The 25,346-nt window shown below is 44.2% G+C and overlaps 1 protein-coding gene across 2 annotated transcripts in view; it reads right to left on the bottom strand.

The window, feature by feature from the left end:
• Positions 1–25,346, bottom strand: part of MAPRE2 (microtubule associated protein RP/EB family member 2) — a 221,742-nt gene that overhangs the window by 180,563 nt on the left and 15,833 nt on the right. The gene's annotated exons all lie outside the window — the stretch shown is intronic.

Raw genomic sequence — 25,346 nt, forward strand, 5'->3', positions numbered from 1 at the left:
GCTACTAAAAAGGACCCAAAGATGCAGATGTATGGGAGCTGCAGGGGTCTTCCCGCCACCCCCAATTAGAAATCACCCCTCTCCACCTGCCTCCTAAGCCTTCGCTCCGCACATTGCTTGCCTATGTTTTCTGTATGTGGCTATTTCAGAAAAGCCGTTGGTGCTTGTTTAGTTTCAAATCAACTGTACAAAAATAAAATATTTGTGACAGATCCAACACAATGTGATTAATCCCAGACATAGTTCTGCAGATGTCCCTGGGAGAAAGATTTTAAGCAAGAGAAAAGAGGGACTTCCCTGGTGGCCCAGTAGTTGGGCATGTGCCTGCCAATGCAAGGGACATGGGTTCGATCCCTGGTCCAGGAAGATTCCACATGCTGCGGAGCAACTAAGCCTGGGCACCACAACTACTGAGCCCATGAGCTACAGCTACTGAAGCCTGTGCACCTTACAGCCTGAGCCCTACAGCAAGAGAGGCCGCCATCCCGAGAAGCCCGCACGCTGGAATTAGAGAGTAGCCCACACTCACCGTAACTAGAGAGAGTCCGTCTATAGCAATGGAGACCAGCACAGCCAAAAACAATCAAATTTTTTTTTTAAAAGAAAGAGAGGCATTTGGCATTTTACATTTTTTTTTAATAAGGGAAAGAGGAGATGGTGAAAAGGAAAAAAAAATGCAAAAAAACAAAATGGTAGGTGCTGAGATGACAAGCAATGGCAACCGCTGAATTTTCAGTGTTATACCATTCAATAAGAGAGTTCAAAAGTCATTTATATAATTTGGCTTGTATAAAAATCAGAAAATTTAATGTGGATGGTTTCAAGAACTGACCTCAGGTAAGCTAGTTTTTTTCCCCTTAGTAGAAATTCCTCACATATTTCATAGAATTTAATTTTATGAGTGTTTCATATCTTTCCCATAATTTAACAAGAGTTAATAAAACTAAAATAGTCTGGTTTAAAAAAATCTGTTCCCATCCACATCAGTTCCTTTTCCTAAGTCCTTCTATCTTTGAGATATTTTAACTGAATCAGAAAAAAATTTTCAGTTGCTGTCTTTATTTAGCTAGTACCACTAGCTATGTTACTAGGCAAAATGCAGGCTATGAAGTTAGGAAGCAAGAGTGTAAGATTCCCAGTTTTTCTATAAACCAGATAATTAGCCCTTAGAAAAGTCAAGGTCAGCTGTACACAATTGGCCTTTTTCTGTTCGGACTACAACAGCCCATTGCGAATTTTTCAACAGCTGCAATGGATCAGTTTGGGGAAGAATGAGACCATTGATTGAATATCCCTGCACAAGTCATTTGACATATTTTATCTAATTCAAACCTCAAATCCATCTTATTAAAATGAAAAGGCTGAGGCTAGGAGCAGTGGAGCAGTCTCTCAGTATGACGCAACTAGAGTAACAAGTCCTAATTGAGTCTGACAGACGCTGCTGTTAGGTCCACGTGGCATCATTGTAAAAGCTAGGCCTTCGCCATTGATTCGAAACTCCTGGAGAGCGCCTGGTACACTCCTGGGATATAGGAGATGCTCAATAAGGTATGGCCTTGTGAGGGTGGAGAGCTAAGTGGGCATGGCTGGTCAGGAGAACATTTTTCTCTGGGCTGTCTGGCACATGTAGAGAAGCTATTGTCTATAAATTTCACACTTTTAAAAAAGATGATCTCAAAATAGATCACTGTGTAAATGTGAAATGCAGAACTATCAAACTTTCACACAAACTCTGAAATAAGAGAAAAGCTTTGGGATCTAGGGCCTGACGAAGAGTTTTATGTTTTTGACAACAGAAAACACGATCCACACAAGGGGAAAATGGACAAATCGGACTTCACCAAAATTAAGAACTTGTTCACGTTGTTCACATGAAGCAGATATAAACATAAGGTACAAATTAGGAGAACATATTTGCAGACCACACATCTGACAGAGGACATGTATCTAGAATAAGAACTCTCAAAACTCAGTTAGAAAATCATTAGGAAAAGAGCAAAAGACACTGACAGACATTTCACTGAGGAGGATATACAGATGAGCACGTGAAGTGACAGTCAACATTATTAGCCACTAGGTTGGTGAAAAAAATAAAACTGTAATGAGATATCACTAGACACTTATCAGAATGACCAGAATAAGAAATGGTAACAATCTGAAATTCTGGTACTGTTCATGGGGTTCTCAAGGCAAGAATACTGAAGTGGTTTGCCTTTGACTTCACTCTTTCCCAGACTGCAAGAAGGGAAAGATTGAAGGCAGGAGGAGAAGGGGACAACAGAGGATGAGATGGTTGGACGGCATCACTGACTTGACAGACATGAGTTTGAGCAAGCTCTAGGAGTTTGTGATGGACCAGGAAGCCTGGTGTGCTTCAGTCCATGGGGTTGCAAAGAGTTGGACACGACTAAGCGACTTGAGCTGAACTCAACTTGCCTTGGACTGCAAGATCAAACCAGTCAATTCCAAAGGAAATCAGTCCTGAATATTCATTAGAAGGACTGATGCTGAAGCTCCAATACTTTGGCCACCTGACGTGAAGAACTGACTCTCTGGAAAAGACCCTGATGCTGGCAAAGATTGAAGGCAGGAGGAGAAGGGGATGACAGAGGATGAGATGGTTGGATGGCATCTCCAAATTGCTGGACATGAGTTTGAGCAGGAGTTGGTGATGGATACAGAAACCTGGCGTGGTGCAGTCCATGGGGTCACAAAGAGACATGAATGAGTGACTGAACTGACTGAAATTCTGATGAAGATGAGAAGAAACTAGATCATTCATATATTGCCTGTGAGAATGTAAAATGGCTCAGCTACTCTAGAAAATATTTGACCGTCATAAGAAACGAAACCAAACCAAAAATGAAACATGCAGCTACCACACAACCCACCCAAGGTACTCTTGGCATTTTTCCAGGAAAGTTAAAACTTTTTATTAGTGGATTTATTCACAGTAGCCAAAATCGAGACAACCCAGATGTCATTTGACAGGTTAACAGTCAAACAAATGGATATATCCATTCCATGGAATACTACACATCAAGAGAGAAAAAAAAGACTACTGCAAAACCTGGTTGGCTCTACAGAGAATTATGCTGAGTGAAAGAAGTCAATTCGTAAGTCAGATACTGGATGATTCCATTATCTAACATTTTTAAAATTAGAAGACTACAAAAAAAGACCACAGGTTAGCAGTTGCCGGGGGTTGAAAAGAAGGTGAGGGCTGGAGGGAAGAGGGTATGATTATAAAAGGGCAAAACTAGGTACCTTTGTGGGAACGGAAACATTATGTACCTTAAACATGTATCAATGTTGTGGGATTGGAAACATCATGTACCTTAAACATGTTTCAATGTCGTGGGATCGGAAACATCATGTACCTTAAACATGTTTCAGTGTCGTGGGATTGGAAACATTATGTACCTTAAACATGTACCAATATCCATAACCGGGTTGTAGCCTTGTACACAGAGTTGCAAGATGATATGGCTGATGGGGAAGCTGAGCAGATCTCTGTATATTGTTTCTTACAGCTACATGTTAATGTACAATTGTCTCAAAATAAAGTTTAACTTAAAATCAGGAGATTGGACAGCAACTAGAATTGAGCAAGATACCTCTTCTTCTTTTTTTCCCCCACCTTTTCAGGGAAGAACAAAAGCCCCGAGGCAGCAGGCCAGATGGGGTCAGGAATTTGCTCCATGTTGCGCAGATCCAAGAAAAATAATCTTCACCCACGGTTTTAGCATTCAGAACCCACTGCCAAGCATTCGCTGTCCAATCTTGCCTGTCTTGGAATTTTCTCTGCTGTTATCTCCTCTTTCTTTTACATTTACCTTCCCAGCCAAAATGCTGACACAAATACACATACCGCAAACCAGAAATGACTTCTTAAAAATGTATTTTTAATTGGAGGATAATTGCTTTATGATGTGCTGACTTCTGCCGTACAACTACATGAATCAACCATAAGTTGACGTATGTCCCGCCCTCCTGAACCTCCCTCCCACCCTCCACCCCAGGCCACCCCTCTAGGTTGTCACAGAGCACTGGGTTGAGCTCCCTGTGTTGGGAGGAATTGAGACAGTAGCATTGAAACATCATACATTATGTAAAATAGATAGCTAATGGGAAGTTGATGCATAAAACAAATGACTTCTAAATGGCAGTGTGATACACTCTGCATTTTAGAAACGATCTCTCATACATTCGAGTTCATGCTTTCCATGAAGTTCCAAAATTCTCACGTCTTATTTGCACAGGAATAGAATTTCATGGTTTGTGGTTTGTTGATGACAAGGCAGGTGTTCTGTATTCTAACCTGCGCCACACACTAAATAAGGATCTAACTGTAATCACCCCAGGCTTCCCAGGTGGCACCAGTGGTAAAGAGCCTGGCTGTCAATGCAGGAGACATAAGAGATGCGAGTTCAATCCCTCAGTTGGGAAGATCCCCTGGAGGAGGCCATGGCAACCCACTCCAGGATTCTTGCCTGGAGAATCCCATGGACAGAGGAGCCTGGCAGGCTACAGTCCACAGGGCTGCAAACAGCAGGACATGACTGAAGCGACTTAGCACACACACATGTAATCACCCCACAAAGAGGGGCTGGTGGGCTTTCCCTCACCTTAGGGGAGACCCTGTTGACTCTTCTCATTTTGAGCACTAGTCAGCCACCCCAGAAATGAGTGGCCGTAAACCAGTTACTTTCTCCTGGCCTGTCTGTTGGATTTGTTTTACTTGAAAAGACCAAATGTCTTTGTTCGGAAGAGAGTCATGACACGGTCAAACTCTTTTAACAATGCACATTTTGTTTTCTCCCAACCTCTGGAAATTTCAAATCCTCTTTCTTTGAACAAACTCAGAATTCTGGCATCTCATGGGTGGGGCACAGCACAACTTCCATCCTTGTTCCAAATCCCCCCAAAACACTGCTTCCTTGTCTAGCCATAAAACCACAGGTACATAAGCGATATGTCAGAATGGAAAAAGGGTTGTAAAAATATTGCCACTTGTGCCATATTGAAAGGAAGAATTCTCTTTTTTTTCAGCACTATTGGGTTGGGCAAAAACTTTAAGTTTTTCATAAGATGTTATGGGAAAATCCCAATGAACTTTTTGGCTAACCCAATATACCTGTGGCTTCTCAGGTGGTGCTAGTGGTAAAGAACCTGTGTACCAATGCAGGAGACATAGAGATATGGGTTCGATCTCTGAGTCGGGAAAATCCCTGGAGAAGGGAATGGCTACCCATGCCAGCGGGGGCTTTCCTGGTGGCTCAGCAGTAAAGAACCCACCTGCCAGTGCAGGGGACGTAAGTGAGTCGGGTTCAAACCCTGGGTCAGGAAGATCCCGTGGAGGAGGGCATGGCAACCCACTCCAGTATTCTTGCCTGGAGAATCCCATGGACAGAGGAGCCTGGCGGGCTACAGTCCATAGTCACAAAGAGTTGGACACGACTGAAGTGACTACATACACAATACATATCTAGCCACTGAGGTTTCTGCTCAAGGTAAAGTTAAAGCAGCCTCCCCCTACAAAGAGGCAGTTATTCCTGCCTCCCCAGCTGCGCCCAGCTTTTTCGAGAAGAGAACACTGCTGGGACCTGAACCTAGGTTTTCTTCCCAGGACTTGACTCAGCTATCTGTGCATCTTCTGAACGAGCTGTATCCTGAATTGCAAATTCCCTGTATTTGTTTGAAGATACTAAATCACTCCAGTTGTAAATTACATTCTTTAGAGTGGGAGGCCCATGGCTTTCTAGGAATGATGCAGTTTGTAAGCATGAGTGAAAGGTCACAGATCCTCAGAGCCTCCTTAATGTCAGCCTTCCTGAGCGCCGTGCCTCCAATGAGCACTGCCTCAGTTAGTGGCCTCCGGCTGGGCTCAGGGCCCTTCCAGGGCAGCAGAAGGAAGCCCAGAGACTGCCCAGTTCAGCTCTCTCAGGGGACCAGAGGCATGACTGCCAGGAAGCAGAGAGCTGAGCTCGCACCAGGGAAACCAAACCCAAATGAGGTTATCTGGCAAGAAAGGGTCAAATTATACGGAATTTTTGGTATTGAGTATGGTACAATGCATTCTTCTCCTTAAGAAAAGCAGACCGCAAATACCCCATATTACATATTAAAAGGCTTTTAAAAAATTGTAGCTGGTTGATAAACGGATTTGAGTGGGAGGGATTAAGCACGGTAATGATGCTATAAACTTCTTATGGTCGTGTGATCTGGGCTTCTGTAAAAGATAATCCAGAGACCATTTTATAATTAAATTAAAAATTCAGTTCTTTTCACACAAACTGAGGCTAACCCCGTCTTCTAGAATCCTCCTTTATCCATCTGCTACTAGCCATAGAAGTAGACAGATTGACCTTTTTATTCTAGAATATTCATGTGCCAATATATATAAGGGGGCTTCCCTTGTAGCTCAGTCTGTGAAGAATCTGCCTATAATGCAGGAGACTCAGGTTTAATTCCTGGGTTGGGAAGATCCCCTGGAGGAGGGATAGGCTACCCACTCCAGTATTCTTGCCTGGGAAATCCCATGGACAGAGGAGCCTGGTGGGCTACAGTCCAAGGGGTCACAAGAGTTGGATATGACTTAGCCACTAAACCACTAATATACACAAGAAATCTGTAAAAATGATGAGACAAACTAAGTATGAGAAATACCACATTGACTGTATTTCTGTGAAATATTCTTGATAATTATTTTTCACTCATCCTTTTATCCATTTTAAACAGAGGGGTTGGAATAGAACAGCTTCTTTGCTCATAAGTGTGATTGATAAGGAAATGTAGCAGAATGTTTACAAAGCAGAAAGGCAGCACAGAGAACAGTGTCAGGTTCACTTACAGTCCAGGGTTCAAGTTTATTGCTGAGATCATAGTGAAAACTAGAACCCTGCTTTACATGTATCCTATCTATACTTGTCATTCCTTCGACCACCCAAAAAAGGAACCCACTAACATATTAACAGTGTAAGAAAGATAATGTGAAATCTAAGACTTTGGCAATAGCAAGAGGGTTGCTATGATCTCTCTCAAAAGATGAATAACCATTGTCCAACTTGCGCTGTGTGGAAATCTTTTCAAACTCTGACATTTCCAGCAGAGTCTGTTAGAAGTGTTGGTAAGTGGACAGAACTTTTTAAAATGTGCAGGTATGGACAGGGAGGTCTGACGTGCTGCAGTCCATGGGGTTGCAGAGTCCGACACACCTGAGCAACTGAACTGAACCAGCCAATAGATTAAGCACCTTGTAAGCATTATCTTCAGTTTTCAAACGATCCAGTTTTGTTATCCACCCCCCACCCCACATTTTACAAGTGAGATAACAGACAATTAGTAACACTGTTACTCTGAGTCACATAGTTAATAAGTATGGGAAGTAGGATTTGAATGTAGTTCTCTTTGACTCCAAACCCCATGCATTCAGTTCAGTTCAGCTGCTCAGTCGTGTCCGACTCTTTGAGACCCCATGAATTGCAGCACGCCAGGCCTCCCTGTCCATCACAAACTCCCAGAGTTTACTCAAACCCATGCCCATCGAGTCGGTGATGCCATCCAGCCATCTCATCCTCTGTCATCCCCTTTTCCTCCTGCCCCCGATCCCTCCCAGCATCAGGGTCTTTTCCAATGAGTCAACTCTTTGAATGAGGTGGCCAAAGTATCAGAGTTTCAGCTTCAGCATCAGTCCTTCCAATGAACACCCAGGACTGATCTTCAGGATGGACTGGTTGGATCTCCTTGCAGTCCAAGGGACTCTCAAGAGTCTTCTCCAACACCACAGTTCAAACCCCATGCGTACTTCTTAAATCACTGCACTGTTTTTGATGTAAGAGGAATATTTCTGAAAGAGGTGGGGGAAATAAACTAGACTTCTGGGGAAAAAAAAAGTGCAGGTATGTTTGTATGGCCTCTGCCTGTAAGTTTTCTGTTGGGGTCATGCGGACCCTAGAACGTGATGTGGCACCAACCAACACTGCTCGAGGGGTTTGATTTACCAAGGAGTATACTTACAAAAAGTTCCGGGGTTGTATTAGTAAAGAGATTCCTTTATGGAGAAATTCATGCTGAATTCCACTCACCTGGAAAATAACCTGGTGAAATTCTAGAGAAGAAGCTAATTTTCTTCATAATTGTTTTTTTCCCCCAATCAATCTATTTTTTTTTTCATTTTATTTATTTATTTATTTATTTTTTGTCATCCATTGATATGAATCAGCCATAGATTTACACATATTCCCCATCCCGATCCCCCCTCCCACCTCCCTCTCCACCCGATTCCTCTGGGTCTTCCCAGTGTACCAGGCCCGAGCACTTGTCTCATGCATCCCACCTGGGCTGGTGATCTGTTTCACCATAAATAGTATACATGCTATTCTTTTGAAATATCCCACCCTCACATTCTCCCACAGAGTTCAAAAGTCTGTTCCGTATTTCTGTGTCTCTTTTTCCTTTTTGCATATAGGGTTATCGTTACCATCTTTTTTTTTTTTCGTTACCATCTTTCTAAATTCCATATATATGTGTTAGTATGCTGTAATGTTCTTTATCTTTCTGGCTTACTTCACTCTGTATAAGGGGCTCCAGTTTCATCCATCTCATTAGGACTGATTCAAATGAATTCTTTTTAATGGCTGAGTAATATTCCATGGCGTATATGTACCACAGCTTCCTTATCCATTCATCTGCTGATGGGCATCTAGGTTGCTTCCATGTCCTGGCTATTATAAACAGTGCTGCGATGAACATTGGGGTGCACGTGTCTCTTTCAGATCTGGTTTCCTCAGTGTGTATGCCCAGAAGTGGGATTGCTGGGTCATATGGCAGTTCTATTTCCAGTTTTTTAAGAAATCTCCACACTGTTTTCCATAGCGGCTGTACTAGTTTGCATTCCCACCAACAGTGTAAGAGGGTTCCCTTTTCTCCACACCCTCTCCAGCATTTATTGCTTGTAGACTTTTGGATAGCAGCCATCCTGACTGGCGTGTAATGGTACCTCATTGTGGTTTTGATTTGCATTTCTCTAATAATGAGTGATGTTGAGCATCTTTTCATATGTTTGTTAGCCATCTGTATGTCTTCTTTGGAGAAACGTCTGTTTAGTTCTTTGGCCCATTTTTTGATTGGGTCATTTATTTTTCTGGAATTGAGCTGCAGGAGTTGCTTGTATATTTTTGAGATTAATCCTAATCAATCTATTATGGGAAATAAATCCAGGTAAAATATCCAGCTTGAAAATATTTGCCACACAGTTCCAGGACCATCCATGGATACCAAAAAATCCACAGGTGCTCAAGTCCCTTCTATAAAATGGCACAGTCAGCCTTCCGTATCATAGAGCTTGGCATCCACAGATCCAACGATCTGCAGAATGAATTTGATCTAGAGGACTGTTCCTTAGAGTCTTTTCTTTCCATAATTATATGTCTATAGCTCTTAATTTTCAATGTTCTTTCACATATGACATCACACCTAGATCTAGAAATCATAGTTCTCTTACAACTCGAGGGTCACTCTGCTTGCTTTTTGGCTAACCGCTCTTCTCTCCTTTATGTCTTCCCTGGTACTCCCACCTGGTACTGAGTCGCAGAGCCAAACTTCTAACTCAGAGTTTTTTCATTGTCACCTCCCTCCCTTAACACCTGCTCCCAGGGAGCTTTTAAAAACGCTTTCTACCCCCAAGAAACTAAATACTTCTTGTTGTTGTTCAGTCCCTAGGTCATGTTGGACTCTTCGCAACCCCATAGACTGCAGCACACCAGGCTTCCCTGTCCTTCACTGTTTCCCAGAGTTTGCTCAGACTCATGTCCATTGAGTCGATGATGCCATCCAACCATCTCATCCTCTGTCACCTCCTTCTCCTTCTGCCCTCAATCTTTCCCAGGATCAGGGTCTTTTCCAATGAGTCAGCTCTTTGCATCAGGTGACCAAAGTATTGGAGCTTTAGCATCAGTCCTTCCAATGAATATTCAGGGTTGATTTCCTTTAGGATTAACTGGTTTGATCTCCTTGTAGTCCAGGGGACTCTCAAGGGTCTTCTATAGCACCACAATTCAAAGCATCAATTCTTCGGCGCTCAGTCTTCTTTATGGTCCTGCTCTCACAACCGTACATGACTACTGGAAAAACCATTGCTTTGACTATATAGACCTTTGTTGGTGAAATGATGTCAAATGAAATACTAAGAAAGAGGATTTTGTTAGGGTTGTGTTTTGGAGGGCCACAGACCATTCTAACATCCAGTTTTCATCCTGTTGACATGGCATACTCTAATTCAACTGAGGAAACATCCATTATGGAGCATCTCCTAGGTGCCAGGTCTGTGCTGAGAGGTGGGGATACTCTGTCAGTTACAAAACCTTCTTTTTTCTTTCAGAACTTGAGAAAAAAAGAGGATCAGTGATCCCATACTTCAGGTGAAGAAACTGAGGCTTAGGAGCTTGTGTGTTACAGGTGATCACACAGCTCGAAAAGGACACAGCTGGTATCCAAACTCTGGTCTCCTGATTCTGAATTGTATGCTTTCCTGTGGATCCATTATGACCCATTCTACCTTTTTCTTCTGTCAGGCTTCCTCTGTATATTATTTTAAAATTCAATTTCATATATTTGGAGCAACAGGGCACCAAGTTTTGACATTTGCAAAAGTTTTTTTTAAAGTTTCTGTTCTTTTATTTGCTCAACAGTTATTGAGCACCTAACATCTACCACTTACATGCAGCTAAAGGCATGCTCTTCTGGGCATCAGGTGCTGGGCCACGTTTATTACATGCATCAAGTTATTTACTCCCAATAACCCTATGAGGAGAGCTATTTTTATTCTTATAGGTACATGAACTGAGGTTTGGGCAGGGCTGGAGTTCAAACTCAGATATCTGGACTTCAAAGCTGGACCTCTTGAGTGCCACTGTGCATCTATTTAATCCCAGGCATCAAGGGGGCTCTAATACACAGCACAGCCCCCTACTTACAGACACACAAATTAATTATATCATAGGGCTGTGAATGCAAAAGGGAAAATCTTATGACTGCTGTCCTCTTGGATACTATGTAGAGTTTGAAAGAGTTTTTCAGGAGTCACCTGGGAATCTTGTTAAAATTCAGACTATGCTTTGATAGCTCTTGGGTAAGGTCTGAGAGTCTATCCTTCTAAAACTTCTAGGTGGTCTTCCCAGGTGGTTCAGTGGATAAGAGTCCTACTGCCAATGCAGGGTTTGATCCCGGGTCCAGGAAGAGTCCACATGCCGGGGAGCAACTAAGCCCATGTGCCACATGCGACTACTGAAGCCTGGGCACCCTAGAGCCCATGCTCCACAACAAGAGAACCCACTTGCAATGAGAGGCCCGGGCGCTGCAACAAAGAACAGCCTGCACTCACTGCAACTAGGGCAATACCACGTGCAGCAACGAAGACCCAGTGCAACCAAAATAAATAAATAAATACTAGGCGATGCTGCTGCTGCCAATCCGGGGACCATATTTTGAGTTGCAAGGCAGGTGGTCTCTCCACTTCTGAGCTTGAGGTTTTCCTCGTAGAGTGAAATGGGCATGCCATTTAAACTCTAGGCCCTAATTTTATGGTTTTCTGTAAACTGCAGCTACTTAGAGTGTGACTGCTATGTGTAAAATCTCTTTACCAACTGTAAATTTCTAGGTAAATGGAAAATACTTGTGTTTATCATTATCACTATTAAATAGCTGAATTTGAACACATATCCCTCATCAACTAGGTCTGAGTATTAATTAGATAGCCAAGAAATATAAAAATAAAATCAACTCAAGGGAGATTCAATAGCTTAAATGGAACAGAGGAGAATGACTGAAAGAAATCTTGTTGATGTGGTCTCCTTGAAAGGGATGCGAAGGAATCCTTTGAGCAGGACACTTACTGGCCCTTCTGAAATATAATTCACTGCCTTTTGGGGGAGGGGCTGTAGTCTTTGATCTCAACAAACCCCACATTTTGACCACCACCTAAAGTTGGCAGCCAAGGGGAACAACACAAAAAATAAACTTAGTCTTTTGACCATAAGTGGAGGTTTTCCTGTTAGCTAGAGTAGAATCCTCGTATGTCATAGGACCTGCTGGAAGGATTTCAGGCTTTGTAGATATCACTTCATTTAATGCAGTGTTTAACAGTCTGAAGTCTTTAAAGTCTTTTGGATCCTAGAGATGCTTATTTTTTCTGCCTTATTGTTCCTCTCCATCCCACAAAGTCCTTCCTTTCTGCTCCTCAAGGGGACAGCCAAGGGTGAGCTGTCAGCTGAGCACACAGGAGCACCACGTGCTTGAAAACCAGGAGGCTGCTTAGATGACCCAACAAGCACTGCCAAATGCAAACAACAAGCTGAAAAAAAAAACTCCTTAGGACTCTAAAACTACCAAGTTTTTAGTAGGAAAAATTCCCAGGCCTCAGTTTTTCATCTAGAAAAATGAGATTCAATGAGATGACCTCCAAAGCTACATGCAGCTCTAAAAATAGTTGACCCTTGAACAAAGTGGGGGTTAATCCAAGTATAATTTACAGTTGGCCCTCCACATCCAAGGTTCTTCTGCATTCAAGGATTCAACCAACCAGGGTCCACGCAGTACTGTAGTATTTACTATTCAAAAATCTGTAAGTGCAAGTGGACCCATGCAGTTCAAACCTACATTGATTGAGATCAGTTGCACTATGATACTACTTGGCGTAAAGAAAAGCACACAGCGAGTTAGGCACTGATTTTGTGAGATGATCTCTAATAGAACATACTGATGACGCTAGATTGAAAGATGTGTAGAACACACTTGCCTGTGTTTGCTCCCACCAGGAGCGGGAAGGCATCCCAGGGCCGTGTCTCCAGAGTCCAGAAGCAGTGACACTATGGCCCAGTCAGGGGAAGGCTCTGTTCATCATAAGCCCCTCTGCAAGCACCATCTGGCATTAACGACGGTACCAGGGCCACAGGACAAAAACAGCAATGATTCTTACCCCTGGTCACAAGTGTTGATGTTTGGCCTTTTCACGTTTTCTAGCACTTGGCTAGTCTTGTAGAAGGGAATGCCCTTTGCACCATGGGATGCAGGCTTTCTTGTCTTGCCTGTACTGTGTGTGTGGGCGCACAGTACAACTCACTGCTGGACTGGGTCAGAGGTTCTGCTTTTCCCATGTTTTCACTTCTGTCTAACAGGATGCAGTATATGACATCGCTGCATCTCAGCCCAAGCTGATTGGTAGAGAGAGGACTCAGTGCCAGGCACAGGGGAAAATGAGCAGAGAAGGGTTTCCGAGTGCATCCTTTATAAGATGCATCTGCCCTGCTAGAAATCCCTCTGCTTTCTATTCTGACCAGCTGCAACGGCATTCTCCACATATTAAGTCGAAGTGTGAATCTTATCACCGCTTCTGTCCATTACAATCTGACTCAATTAATTTTATGTGCTAGTGGGTTATCAAAACTATATATTTTCCTCATGTTTTAAAGAATGTATGAATTCTCCAGAGGAGAAGAAATACAGTTCTCAGTGCATTTTCTATTGTACTTTATTCTGAGAAAGCTGGATTAACAACCACTTTTCAGCACACTAGGATGTCTTGTGGGAAAAGAATAAGTTAAAAATAAAAATCCCTTCCTCATTGATGGGTAGGGGCCACAGGTGAGCAGAACTGGGATGAGAACCGGCTCCCTGGATAATGTTTCACATGACTGATCACTGGGACTTCTCTGGTGGTCCATTAGTTGGGTGTTTGCCTGCCAGTGCAGGGGACACAAGTTCGATTTCTGATTTGGGAGGATTCCACAGGCCACAGGGCAACTAAGCCCGGGAGCCACAGTAACTGAAGCCCATGTGCAGAGAGCCCGTGCTCCGCAACAAGAGAAGACTGAGCGCTGCAACTAGAGAGTAACTCCTGCTCACTGAAACTAGAGAAAGCCTGCACGCAGCAAGGAAGATCCAATGCTTACCCTGAAGTAGATAAATAAATAAAAATTTAAACATAAATTAAATGACTTATTATTAATAAAAACTATAAGGATGAAGTTATGCCTAACTTGCAAAGTTTTAAGAGAAGGTCCTTATTTGAACAGAGACAACTTTTTTTTTTTTCCTGGTGGCTCAGATGGTAAAGAATCTGCCTGCAATGCAGGAGACCTGGCTTTGAACCCTGGGTCAGGAATATCTCCTAGAGAAGGGAATGGCTACCCACTCCAGTGTCCTCGCCTGGAGAATCCCATGGACAGAGGAGCCTGGTGGGGTACAGTCCATGGGGTCACAAAGAGTCGGACAAGACTTAGCAACTAACACTTTCATTTTCTTTTGTCTTAACTCATTTACTTTTTTTTTTCCCATTTATTTTTATTAGTTGGAGGCTAATTACTTTACAATATTGTAGTGGTTTTTGCCATACATTGACATGAATCAGCCATGGATTTACATGTATTCCCCATCCCGATCCCCCCTCCCACCTCCATCTCCACCTGATCCCTCTGGGTCTTCCCAGTGCACCAGCCCCAAGCACTTGTCTCATGCATCCAACCTGAGCTGGTGATCTGTTTCACCCTTGATAATATACGTTTCGATGCTGTCTCTCGAAACATCCCACCCTCGCCTTCTCCCACAGAGTCCAAAAGTCTGTTCTGTACATCTGTGTGTTTTGGGAGATGTTGCTGAAGACTCTTTATCATCTCTCCTACTGTTCACATCTGGAATAATTTTAACTGACTCTTAACGTTTTCATCTCTAGAACCTCTACTCATGAGCATTAGTAACAAACATCTGTATAGTTTTTCCCGATGGAGAAATCAAGGTGTAAAACCCAACCAAAGTCCTACAAAATTGTTAATATAGTAGAAAAATAAATGTTCAAGGTTAGTAACAAGGTTTTTTTTTTTAAACAAACACCCTAAATGTGAAAAACGAACCACCAAAATGCTTTCAGATTCTAAGAGCAACCCTTAGAACACCACTAAGCCTCCCAAGAATATATTGTTAAAAATCTCTCTTCACTGGGATGGGCCAAAACCCCCATGGGAAAGTATGATTCAAATGAACTTAAGCTTGATGTCACAGCATGTAGAACACACAATCGTTCTAGTCATCCTGCATGGCTCAGATGCATCAGGTTGCTCAACAGGGTACACTCTGAAGGCGTCAAATGACTTGCAAACTCCACCCAAGGTCCAAAGTCTGGGCAAACTACCATGAATCGTATCACAGACACTCAGATAAGCAGTTTAGGACAGAGAGACAACCTTGTACACGCTTCCCCAAGGGGTAGACCTGACTTTGACTTAGGATTCCTCTGGAGTGGGTGTCCATGGTGACGGGGATGTATAGCGGTAGACTCTCGGGGCCGGAGGACGGGGAGCCACACGCTCTTGAATATAATTATACTCTGGTGATCTGTGTAGCTAATTGTAAGAGCAGTTGGTAAGCAGTACCAGGAGCCTCTTGTTCTTTTCAGATATGAGGAACAATAGCCCTGCAGGACAGATGTTTCTTGTTTCTGGGTACAATCTGACTCCAAAGCCTTTGATCAGTCTCCCACGACTTCAAAACAGCAGCCTCCAAGGCTCAGCCTCCCTCCAGCAGACTGTCCATCCCCGAGTTCACAAAACACTCCTTCCACAGTGAAAAGACTTGGTGGTTCATGAATCTAGTGAAAGCTCCCCTTGGTTCAGGTGTTCCTTAGTTCTAAGGTGAGTTTAAAAACGTCAGTATCAATGCACCTGCACTTTGCCTACAACTTAAAAACACACATTTGAAAAGAAAAATCAGTAGCAGGCAGATGAAATTTGTCACAGATGAGATGCAGGATGGGGGAGAAAAGTCCATCCTGAGTTTTTTTTGGCCACACCTTGCAGTATGTGTTACTAGTTCCCTGACCAGGGATAGAACCCCCACCCCTGCAGTAGAAACGCAGAGTCTTAACCATTGGGCCACCAGGGAAGCCCCATCCTGAGATTCTTCCAGATGCAAAAAATGTGAATGTTTTTTAAAATGGAAAAATGACCAGTGGTATGAATCAAGACAAAACTATTGTAACACCAGTCAGAATCAGAAGCAGCTTTGCAGCATTTCACTATTGTCTTTCCTATCACCTACTGTGGGCTTCCCAGATGGCGCTAGTGGTAAAGAACATGCTTGCCAACACAGGAGACATGAGACTATGGGTTCTGATCCCAGGGTTAGGAAGGTCCCCTGGAGAAGGAAATGGCAACCCACTTTAGCATTCTTGCTCGAAAATCCCATGGACAGAGGAGCCTGGCGGGCGACGGTGCACAGGGTTGCAGAGAGTCAAACATGACTGAAGCGACTTAGCTCTCACATACACAGCACATCACCTACAAGCGTCTTGTATCTCCTTCCAGCAGATAATCACTATTTCTATCTCTCACTAAACACTGACCCAAACCTGCCGGCTGCTCCATCTTCACACCAAGTGTAAAGCACGATTCCTCTCAGAGATGTTGGTGTTTAAAAGATACCAACATTTTAGGCAAAAGAAATAAAGTTCCAGCAGTAGACTTTTAGAAAGTACTTGCAGAGAAGCATCACCTGCCCCATGAGTTTTCCGTCATAAAAACTTGCAACAGAAACAAACAAACAGACAAACTGAACAGAATGGGAACCCCCGAACTGCAGGCCAATGTCCAAGAGAGTCCTACCTGAGCACCCTGTTTCCCAGCAGGAAGAAAACTTGTCTTCTGCATTTCTTCATCTATGAAAGCAGGGGGGCTAGAAAATGATGAAAATTCCAAATAGAAAGCTCTTACGTATCAAGAGCTACTCGAGGACCCAGGGACTGGCAATGACTACAAGTCCACCACCATCTCCAGCCAGAGACGGGGGTGGGGTGTGAGGGGAACGAAAACGCAATCACAAGGATCCACCTATCCCAGCCTATCCTGGATGGGTGGGCCAGTGGGAGGTGGTGGGAAGGGGTGGTTAGGAGATTAGGAAAGGCCTTCCTGAACAATGCTCACTCATAACAACCAACACCTGTGGATCTCATTAAAGGACAGATTCTGATGGAGAAAGTCCGGGGTGGAGCCTGAGCTTGGGCACTTATAAGATGTTTCACTGGTCAGTGGAGCACACTTGGAGGGGTGGGGCCCTAAAAGGATTAACAGCTGAGCTAAGACAAAGGCTAAGCATAAATAACTGTCATCCTAGGCAGAGGGCAGGGCAAAGATAGGAAGCTAGAAGCACTGTTGAATATGGGAAATGGCATTCAACAAGCTAAGGGAAATTTTTAGGTGCAATATTGTTGAATGTAAATGCAGACAGTAAGAGCTCCATGCAAACATACAAACAGATTTGCCAGAGTTGCATGAAGGTGGTTAGATGAGGAGTGTTTCCCCTCACGCCCCTCCCTTATCTTTTTCAGACTCTCAGTAATGAATTTATTAAAACAACAAAAAAACTGAGTTTCTCCTCCATGGGCTGGGTAGAGGGGAGAACTCTGCCCTGGGGTGTCTTAACAAACTGACCATGAAGCTTCTTTCTATCTGGGATTATGTGATTGTTTCAGATACAAAGCTACTTAATAACCGATAACAATTATAGAATGAATGTGCTAATTGTGACATAAAAACATGTTTTTGAAGGAATAATATTTTCTTTAAAAAGCTAATTAAAAATATTAAAGCATGTTTTTTATAACCCGTTAGTAAATTTTTCCTGGGAAAAAGTGCAAGAGGATTGTATAGAATGCAGGCAGAAAAAAGCCTTGTATCATTTGATTTCACAGAGCCCTGAGTGGTAACCTGATGAGGAATTCATTGTTCGGTGCCCCCAGGACACATTGCTGACTCCAACCAGGAGGAGAACTTTCAGTTTCTGAGGTGCAGAGGGGAGAGTTATGGTTGCCAAGGTCACAGAGCCTCAGGTTGCATGTCTATGAGGTGTGTATGCAATGGCTCTGTAGATGGGACTGTTAAAATTACCATCATCTTTGTTCCAAATCAAATGGGCTTCCCTTGTGGCTCAGTGGGTAAATCCGCCTGCAGTATGGGAGACCTGGGTTCGATCCCTGGGTTGGGAAGATCCCCTGGAGAAGAGAACAACTACTCACTCCAGTATTCTGGCCTGGAAAATTCCACAGACTGTATAGTCCATGGGGTCGCAAAGAGTCAGACACGACTGAGTGACTCGCACTTTATTCCAAATCAGGCGTGTTGTGGGAAACCATATCATGTAATCTTCAGTCAACTGCCAGCCCTAGCTGAAGCAGGACACAAAACAAATCTTAAGACCACATCGCCGTACACAATACAGTCATCACAAAGACCCTCTCCCCACATTTTATCTGGGGTAAACACACATCCCAGGTGATGCTAATGCTGCAGGTCTTGGCCCTCACTTGACCAACAAGGCATCACTGGGGCCACCTGAGATTGAACTTCGATCATCAGTGTCCTTGTGGGCATGGTTGATGGGTTTTTCCTGTTACTATACTTGAGCTGACAATTCACCTGTTAAAGTATCTATTTTATTGAAAGGTCTGTGAAAGAATAGAAAGTACCTTAAGATATCTCACAAATAAGATACCTTTCAAGATTCTTATGAGAATCTTGTGAGACAGTTTCAGACTCCACTCTTATCTGACAGCTGAGAAAACTCAATTTGAGGGATGGTGATGAAGGATGTTAAAGTCTCCCAAATTACCTAGTCGGTCAGCCACAGAACTGGTTGTAGGCATCAGGCCTTCTGATGTTCTCATGCCAATTCCAGAATTCCTTCTAGCATACAACCCTGTAACTTCTAAAAAACAAGCAGGCAACTATAAAGGGAGGTTTTTGAACTCCAGAGGCATTAAGATCTACGAAACCTTTTAAATTACTTTTTAAAATTTAGATTTTCATAAGAGTAGTTTGGAATTTGCCATAGGTCCAAACTGCATGTCCTTTGTTCAGTTTTAGAGGAACCTAGGAATACTATGAATGCATGGTGTTGGCATATAATTATTCTTAAAATTTTTTTTAATTGGAGTATAATTGTTTTATACTGTTGTGTTAGTTTTGCTGTACAATGAAGTGAATCAGCAATATGTATACACATATCCCCTCCCTCTTGAACCTACCTATCACCTTATCCCCATCTCAAGCCCCTAGCTCATCACAGAGCACCAAACTGAACTGAAATATTCTTATGTAAGTTGTAGTATATGAAGTAAAAAGGCACAAAAAGATTTGCTGGTGATTTGTAGGTTCTTAAGGACAACCCATGGAGAAGGCAACGGCACCCCACTCCAGTACTCTTGCCTGGAAAATCCCATGGAAGGAGGAACCTGGTAGGCCGCGGTCCATGGGGTCGCTAAGAATTGGACATGACTGAGCGACTTCACTTTCACTTTTCACTTTCATGCATTGGAGAAGGAAATGGCAGCCCACTCCAGTGTTCTTGCCTGGAGAATCCCAGGGATGGGGGAGCCTGGCCGGCTGCCATCTATGGGGTCGCACAGAGTCGGACACGACTGAAGTGACTTAGCAGCAGCAAGGACTACCCAGAATGTTATAATAGGTTGTTGAATTAGTTTCAGTGAGAGACTTTTTTAAACTTATATTTATCTTATTTTGTTACATATGCTTATTATGAAACAATATTAGAAATGGTCATTTAGGATTTTCATATGAATAAAATAGAAATACAGTAATTCCCTACCTTGAAGATACTGGATCAAAGGAAACGATTCCTAATGTGTTAAAAGAGACAGTTTGTTAAGGATTACTGCAACATGACATTAAATATAAAGACCAATTTATGGTGAAAAAGTGGATCCTTCAGCTCAGGACTTCTCAAACTTTAATATCTATATGAATCACTTATGGCTCTTGTTAAAGGGAAGATTCTGATTGAGAAGGTCTGGGGTGGAGCCCAAAACTCTGCCTTTCAAGATATCCCAGGTGATGCTGATACTATAGGACCTGGGACCTCACTTTAGCAAGGCATCACTGGAATCACCTGAGGGTGAACTTCAATCGGCAGTGTCCTGTGGACGTGGTTGATGGGTTTTTTCACGTTACTCTATGTACCTATGAAAGTATCTATTGAGAGGTTTGCAAAAGAATAGAAAGTACCTTAAGATATCTTATAAATAAAAAACGTTGCTGACTTCCCTGGTGGCAAAGTGAATAGGAGTTTACCTACTAATGCCAGGGACACTGGTTGGATTCCTGGTCTGGGAAGATCCCACAGGCCAAGGAGCAACGAAGCCCAGGAGCCACAACCATTGAGCCTGTGTTCCACCCCGCATGCTGCAACCACTGAAGCCCAGGGACTGACAGATGTTGCTCTGCAGCAAGAGAAGCCACCACAAGGAGAAGCCTGGGCACTGCAGTGAAGATCCAGAACAGCCAAAAATTAAATAAATGAATAAAATTATTAAAAAGTTGCTAATTTTCTAAATCTGGCTTTACTTTTTATTTCCCTTCTTAAGTAAGCAAAAGGTGCACAAAACTTCTGATAGTGGCTTGATTTTTCTCTTTAGTAGGTAAAGGCAACTCAGATATTTTATTATCCTCAGAAATACAGTTGCAGATCACGTATTTTATAGACCAGGAAAGCTAGTCATATTGAGATTATGGGATAAAAGTAGGATTGTAAGATTTAGGGGAAAAAAGAAAACAAAACAAAACTTCAATCAACCACCATCAAAAAGATGGGATACATCTGAATTTTACATAAAAGATTAATGTTTTCCATATGAGTATATCCCATGCAATATATGGGATATACTTAGACTAAAAACAAAAAAACAACCTTGTTCATCTGAAAATCAGACCTAATCGGGGTTCCTGTATTTTATCTGGCAACCATTGCTAAAAACATACCCTAGATTCTAACTTACATGTAAGTGCTAGGAGAGCAGATGCTGGGGTGGAGAATTAACAGACCCACTGACAGCGTTGTTTAAACATCCCAGCTGCACAGGGAATTGTTTTCTGGACTTGCCAGTACCGCATGGAGCACTTGGCTATTACTGCCTTGATTTATGGGAACTTCTTTTGGGAGATTTGTGCCCTGAAGACCACCCTTTAAAAAAAAAATTATGATATATGATAAGTTGGAAGTAAAGCTAACAGGAGTCTTGTATCAAAAGCTTGCTTTCTGGAGAAGAACGAGGTGGCAAAAAGCAGGAAGGTTTTTCTTCTAGCTCCCTGTCTTTTTTTCTTCTGGAGATGCTGAGTGGGAAAGTGAAAACAGTGAGACTCATGAGAGGTGATTCTTAATACTCCACATTTTGGCAGGTTGATTGGATTTAAGATTATCTTTGAAGAAAGGAGGTATAAGGTGGTTGCAGGCACTCTCACACTCTTGCTTATTGGTTGCTGAAAGCTGACTTGACTAACTTATAAAGAGGGCAATTTAGTCTTCTGATGAAGAAGGAATTCATGGGGCCTGAACTCGATCTCAGGCCTGTCCGTGCTGGCTGTGCTCGACTGCCTCTCCAGTGGACTCTGAACTCTCTGCTTAGTGCCTGTGAGGACGACAATGGAAGGATAAGACCCCCTCCAGACAGAGGAATCCTGAACATCACATCCAGGCTACTCATTGCCTAAGAGGAAGCATACCGTAATCACACCTGTCTCCGGACAGGTCATAAACTTTTTCGCATCTGTCAAGATGTAATCACAGGCTTATCGATTATTAACTGGTTGGAATGTAACTGCGGGCTTATTGACTATTGACTGTTTAAGACACGTACACATGGGGCAAGTGGTGTGTTAAGACACGTACACATGGGGCAAGTGGTGGGTTAAGACACGTACACATGGGATAGGGGTGGGTTTAGACACGTACGCATGGGGTATAAAAGATTTTCACAAATGCGGGACGGGGTCCTTGGCTAAGAGGAGACTCTGCCTTGGGCCCGCCGGCGTAATAAACTGCACTCCACTATCTGCATTGTCCTTCTGAGTGAGTCTGTTTCCCGGAAAGCGTGGCTATAACATTTGGTGCATTGGCCGGGAAACTCCTCACTTTGAGGAGACAGGTCTCATTTGAGGCCACCCCGAGGCTTTGTGGCTTGAATCTCCTAGAGGGGGGAAGGCGCCTCGCCCCTCTGGAAGAATTCAGCCTTTCAAAGCCCGGTTTCTTCGCTTTGGCAGGTAGTGGACGGCAGCAGGGAACTGAGCGCTCAGGTGAGGAGGAGCCCACCCAGCAGGGTGGAAGAGGGGGCCTGATCACCCCCCTGGGAGGGACTAGAAGGAGCGGGGACCCACAGGAGCCTGGAATAGGCAGGCAGCGATTGCTTGGTACATAGGTCGACGAGCGTGCTGGGGTTTAGGAAGGAAATTTGTGAAGAACCTTTAGGAGGTGTGTCCACGCCGTCTCAGGAAAAATTATTACCAAGCGATCACCAGGGGATTTTTAGGATAGGAAACTGGTCCTTGTATGCTCGTATTCTGCCCTCCCCCAGGAGGTGTCCCGTCTGCTGTGAAATTCTTGACCCCCACCCCGGAATTGTTAGGCTAGAAGGAGGGGGAAACAGAAGTGAGTATGAATTGGCTTTTCCGGAGATGGCCTGGAACATGAGATATTTAACCCATCTGTGTTTTCATCCGCACCTGATCAGGCCCACCAAGGCAGAATGGACTTTAAGGGAGAAACAGTCTCGGACCATGTGATGTTCTGGTTCAGCTGTGCTGACCAGCAGGTGAAGACACGCTGATCCCCCTTCTCCCTCTGGGATATGGCAGGTAAGGCTCTTCTCACCCCAATTAAGAAGGAGGCAGAATGGCAATTTAAGTGTCACTGAGTGGAAATATCAGAAGTACATAGGGTACTGAGAACTTCGTAGACAGAACGAAAAGAAAAAGTAGAAGAAGGTCTGAAAAGGTAAGCAAGATGGGGGAAAGTGAATCTAAGGCAACTGTATCGGAGTGCATGATTAAAAATTTTAAGAGGGATTAGGAGGAGACTATGGGGTGAAGATAAAGCCTAACTGCCTCCACATACTCTGTGAGGTCGAATGGACCCCTATGGGAGCAGGATGGCCACCAGAGAACACCGTAAACTTAAAGTCACAAGAGAGCCAGGACACCTGGATCAATATCCATCTATTGACTCATGGCTAGGGTTAGCTTGAGACCCTCCTACTTGGACAAGGTTCTGTATCCAGAAGGGAAAGGGAAAAATATTAAGGGCACAAAAATTGACTGATGATAAAAAAGGAAATCCTACAGGATTTGGACGGGGATGACCTGACCCCTCCCCCATGCTGGATAATGACACGCCTGCCTCCCAGTGCTTCACCAGGACCGGAGGCCTCCTTACTGCCCGATCCAGGGCCAGGTGAAGTTTCTGCAGCACCGCTGCTCCTCCGCCAGCTTTCCCGGAGTTCGTAGAGCCGCCGTTTGGGCAGGCTCCGATCCCGGTGACAAAAGCCTCTGGCCAACACTTCCAGGATCCCGCTCCAACCGAATCGCCCAAGCTATACCCGCCTCTCCCGGTGAGTACTGACAAGAAGGGGAGGGAGACGTTGGAATTAAGCAGAGACCGCGCTCTGCCAGAGAGCTGGAGGGAATGAAAGAGAACAGACAAGAGACTTACAGTGCAAGCTGCTGCTCTGGGAAAGTCTAACTCGGGCCCTCCAGAAAACCTCATCTGCCCCAGGGACAGGACAGTCCCTTCAGCCGGTCCCAAGGGAAGCCCTGGGCCCGTTACAGCCAAACCAGTGTGACCGGTGCCGAGCTTTTGGCCACTGGAAGAATGAATGCCCTAAGGCAAGGAGGGAAGAGGAAGCTCCCGCAGTTGTGGGGCTTGCTGACTTGGAAATTGACTAGGGCTGCTAGGGCTCCGAGATATTAGGTCCCTGAGAGCCCATGGTGACCGTAAAAGTGGGGGACCAAAACATTGACTTCATGGTGGATACAGGAGCGGAACTGTCGGTAGTAACAAAACCTGTGGCACCACTGTCCACAAAGACTGCCGCTGTTACTGGGGTATCGGGAGAAGAGATGACTAAATCGTTTTGCCAGCCCAGAAAATGTCAGATGGGGGGGGGGCACCAAGTGACATTCCTGAGTGCCCAGTACCCCTGTTGGGAGGAGACTTGCTCTCCAAACTAGGAGCACAGGTGACTTTCTCCCCTGAGGAGAGGCCCACCTTCTGGACGGACTCTATGACTTATTTGCCCTCTCTCTCAATACCAACCCAAGATGAGTGGAGGTTGCATGAGCCTCTAAAGGCAGAACCGGGTGGGCCAGAAGAGCATGAGGGAGCTAACTCAATTATTCCCTGAGGTCTGGGTGGAAGACAACCCCTCCTCCCCCCAGGCTGGCTAAACATCACGCCCCAGTGATAATGGAACTCAAACCAGGCACCATCCCGGTTAGAGGGTGCTGGTACCCGCTATGGATGGAGCCTGAACCGGCATATTGCCCCACATCAATAGATTGAAACAAACAGGCATTCTAGTAGAGTGCCAATCGGCTTGGAATACGCCAATCCTGCCAGTCAAAAGGGAAGGAGGACAGGACTATAGGCCTGTACAAGATCTCAGGCTAGTCAACCAGGCTACTGTGACTTTACATCCCACTGTTCCAAACCCCTATACCTTGCTTAGCCTCCTCCCGCCGAGGACTAAAGTTTACACTTGCCTAGATCTCAAGGATGCCTTCTTCTGCATATACCTCGCCCCAGCATCACAGCCATCGTTGCCTTTGAATGGGAAGATCCAGTCGGGAGCACCAGATAACAAAGGCTAACTCCACAGCCATCTTTGGGGAAGCCTTGGCTTCTGATCTGGACTCATTCCGTCCGGAAGAGTATGGATGTCAGCTCCTACAATACGGGGATGACCTGCTGCTGGCTGCCTGAGACCAAGAAAAAATGCTGGAAAGAGACAAATGCACTGCTCCAGCTGTTGATGGAAGCAGGTTACCGGGTGTTGAAAAAGAAGGCACAATCTACAAAGAGGAGGTAAGGTATCTGGGGTTTGTTTTAAAGAAGGGCTCAAGGTTCCAGACCCTAATTGGGTCCTACATACTGATGGCACTAGCCTGATAAAACAAGGACAACAGCTGTTGGGTTAGCCAGAGCAGAAGGGGCCATCAAGACTGAAAAGAGATGGTGGGAATTGTCAAGTGACAAATTATTGGTACCGGAGGAGCTGGCACACACTCTGGTAAGCCAAACACACCAAGCGACCCACCTAGGCCATGCTGCCTGCTCTCAGGTTAATGCTGCCTCTCGGGTATTCAGACAAAATCCTCTGGGTATTCAGCTAAAAGGCACACTGCCCCTTGAACACCTGGGAGTGGACTTCACTGAAATGAAACCTCACTGACACTACCATTACCTGCTGGTCATGATATGTGCATTCTTGAGATAGGTAAAAGCTTTTCCTACCTGGA

Source organism: Cervus canadensis, chromosome 23, assembly GCF_019320065.1.
Source record: "Cervus canadensis isolate Bull #8, Minnesota chromosome 23, ASM1932006v1, whole genome shotgun sequence".
Classification (NCBI taxonomy): Eukaryota; Metazoa; Chordata; class Mammalia; order Artiodactyla; family Cervidae; genus Cervus; species Cervus canadensis.